This window comes from Octodon degus, unplaced genomic scaffold (assembly GCF_000260255.1).
Source record: "Octodon degus isolate 3935 unplaced genomic scaffold, OctDeg1.0 scaffold00016, whole genome shotgun sequence".
In the NCBI taxonomy this organism is placed as follows: domain Eukaryota; kingdom Metazoa; phylum Chordata; class Mammalia; order Rodentia; family Octodontidae; genus Octodon; species Octodon degus.
In genome coordinates, this window is record NW_004524592.1 from 6,699,256 (window position 1) to 6,702,861 (window position 3,606).

Consider the following 3,606-nt stretch of genomic DNA (forward strand, 5'->3'; position numbering starts at 1 on the left):
GGGCCAAAATGTTGGCTTTCCTTGCAGTCCTCCTTTTTCTCTAATTTTTGGTCTGGAAACTTAGGTTGTTAACCCTCCAGAAGAAAAGCTTATTATTACCATATAACCTAGGCTGTTGAGCGTAACCTTACTATCTGTCTGAATATCAGACATCTTAGGCATAATATGAAACAGGTATTTTTCATGAAGTATTGATATATTAAACTTAAGTCACTACAGAATATGCAAAATTTAACAAATTAAAATATATTTAAAAAGCAGGAATAAAGAATTACATATGTTTACACATAAGTCCAGAAATCTAACCATATACAACATTGTTGCAGGACAGTCCTGCAACACTCCTTTTTCTGTCTGCTGTGTTCATTTACCACATCCTTCCTTTTTAAACAATCATCCACCTAAGAGACAGCCTGGCTGCAACTGGCGTGTCATGACAAGTAGCACGTATTCAGAAGACCAGAATGACAAGCACTCCAAGCATGAACCTACTATTACAAATTGCCATCTTCAGTGCAGTGGCTTAGTTCACAGGTGTCAGTATATAGTCAGTAGGGTGAGAATCCTTCCAATTAACTGCTAGATTCAAAAATCTTCTGATGATTCTCAGGATCATTGCCTTACCCATCTTGTACATATAACTGTATGGCTTGCCTCTGTCATATTTCCTGGCTCTTCTCCTTGCTCTCTCTTCATTGTCTAGTCCTCAAGTTCTTGGTTTCCTTTTAATTGTATTATACCTTTCTCCTTGTATTTCTTCTTTTGAGTTCTTATACTAGGGAAACTATATGATATTTACACGTGTATCTGCCTTATTTCACTTATGAGTATATCTTCAAGTGGCATTCACTTAAATATAAAGGCTTTTGGGGGGCTGGGCAGGGACCAGGCTTGTCGGTGAGTTGGCAGTGGCGGCGGAGGTGGCGGCTCAGCAGGAGGGTTCAGGCTTTGGGGGCCAGCCGCCGCCACGATCTTGTTGGAGGTGAACAACCGCATCATCGAGGAGACGCTCACGCTCAAGTTGAGAACGGGGCTGCTGGAAACAAACCAGAAGCAGTAGAAGTGACATTTGCAGATTTTGATGGGGTCCTCTATCATATTTCAAATCCTAATGGAGACAAAGCAAAAGTGATGGTCAGTATTTCTCTGAAATTCTACAAGGAGCTTCAGGTACATGGTGCTGATGAGTTGTTAAAGAGGTTGTACGGAAGTTTCTTGGTGACTCCAGAATCAGGATACAATGTCTCTTTGCTATATGACCTTGAAAATCTGCCTGCATCCAAGGATTCCATCGTGCATCAGGCTGACATGTTGAAGCGAAATTTTTTTGCCTCTGTCTATGAGAAGTACTTCCAATTCCAAGAAGAGGGCAAGGAAGGCGAGAACAGGGCAGTTATCCACTATAGGGATGATGAAACCATGTATGTTGAATCTAAAAAGGACAGAATCACGGTTGTCTTCAGCACGGTGTTTAAAGATGATGACGACGTGGTCATTGGGAAGGTGTTCATGCAGGAGTTCAAAGAAGGGCGCAGAGCCAGCCACACAGCCCCCCAGGTTCTCTTCAGCCACAGGGAACCTCCTCTTGAGCTAAAAGACACAGATGCCGCTGTGGGTGACAACATTGGCTACATCACCTTTGTGCTGTTCCCCCGCCACACCAATGCCAGTGCCCAAGAACAACATCAACCTGATCCACACGTTTCGGGACTGCCTGCACTACCACATCAAGTGCTCCAAGGCCTATATCCACACACGTATGCAGGCAAAAACATCTGACTTCTTCAAGGTGCTGAACCGTGCACGCCCAGATGCCGAGAAAAAAGAAATGAAAACAATTACGGGGAAGACGTTTTCATCCCGCTAACTCTTGGGAATGGGGGAAGAAGTGCTGGAGACTGAAGGCCGGACCACTTGCTGCCAGATAATCGTGGCCCTTCATGTTGCACCTCTCCAGGTTCTAAGGGATTCTCCATTTGGGTTCCATTTTGTACGCATTTGGAAAATAATCTGCAGAAATCAGCTGTGCTTGCAAGGACTTCATAGTTCCCAAGAATTTAAAAAAAAAAAATTTTTGATCAACTTAATTCCTTTTCTTTTACAGTCCCTCCCTCACACCAGTTCCCTCACACCCTCTTTTCCAAGCTGTTTCGCTTTGCAATATGTTACTGGTAATGAGTTGCAGGATAATGCAGTCTTAACTTGTTTTCTCCTAAGTATTTGAGTTCAGAACTCCTATATCTAAAGAAATACGGTTGGGGTCATTAATAAAGAAAATCTTTCCATCTTAAAAAATAAATAAATAAATATAAAGGCTTTGAGTTTATCATTCTTTATAGCTGAGTAATACTCCATTCTATAAAAATACCACATCTTTTTCAACCATTCCTCAGGTGATGGGCATCTTGGTTGTTTCCAAGATTTAGCTATCACAAATTGTGCTGCTATAAACATAGGCACACATATATCCCTATGATATGATGTTTTCAGATCCTGTGGGAAAATTCCTAGTAGAGGAATAGCTGGTTTAAATGGGATTTCCAGTCCTAGTTCTCTAAGGAGTCTCCACACTGATTTCCATAACGGTTGCACCAGTCTACATTCCCACCAACTGTGGAGAAGGGTTCCTTTTTTCCCCCTCAGCCTCTCCAACAATTGTTGTTGGTTCATTTCTTTATGATAGCCATTCTTTCTGGGGTGAGATGATATCTCAGTGTTTTTTTAATTTGCATTTTGTCGATGGCTAGTGATGTGGAACATTTTTTCATATATTTATTCACTTCTTTAATTTCATCTTCTCAGAAGTGTGTGTTCATCTTGGATGCCCATTTCTGGATTGCATCTTTAAAATTTGGGGTCCTAGTGTTTTTTAGTTCTTTATAAATTTTAGAGAGCAGACCTTTGTCTGAGTAATTATTTGTCAAGATTTTTTCCAAATTTGTGGGTTGCCTTTTCACTTTGTTGGTAATTTCTTTTGACCGTGCAAAATCTTCTCAATAAGTCGTCCCACTTGTTAATTCTTTCAAGTGTTTGCAGTGTGATTTGATTTTTGTTCATGAACTCTTTGCCTACCCCTATGTCTTCAAGAGTTCCTCTTACTTTCTCTTCCAGGAGATTTAGTGTTTCTGTTTTAATGTTTAGATCTTTAATCCATTTTGACTTTATCTTAGTGCATGGTGATAGACCTGGGTCAAGTTTGAGTTTTCGACATGGAGAGAGCCAGTTTTTCTAGCACCATTTGTCAAAGAGGCTTTCTTCCAGTGAGTATGTTTGGCTCCTTTGTCAAAGATAAAGTAGCTGAGTGTGTTCGTAGAGGATTCAGCGTCCTCTAATCTATTCAATTGATCCTCAGATCTATTTCGTTGCCAGTACCATTGCTGATTTTATCACAGTAGCCTTGTAAGTATAATTTCAAGTCAGGAATTTTATTTTTTTATTGAGAAATACATATGAATGAGACAGTTTCACAGCTGATTAATAGGACAGCTTTGATAATCAATACATTGTACATTGTTATCTTCTTAGTGGTTATCCATAGTACAAGAAGCACACAGGATATTCTGTCCAAACACTGTTAGTACACCTCTTTCTTCTCATTGAGTTAAG

General features: G+C 40.2%; 1 protein-coding gene and 1 pseudogene across 5 annotated transcripts in view; both read left to right on the plus strand.

The window, feature by feature from the left end:
* LOC105741554 overlaps positions 1-2,058 on the plus strand; it is a 13,083-nt pseudogene extending 11,025 nt beyond the window's left edge.
* Positions 1-3,606, plus strand: part of Kansl1l (KAT8 regulatory NSL complex subunit 1 like) — a 129,940-nt gene that overhangs the window by 51,236 nt on the left and 75,098 nt on the right. The window lies entirely within an intron of this gene.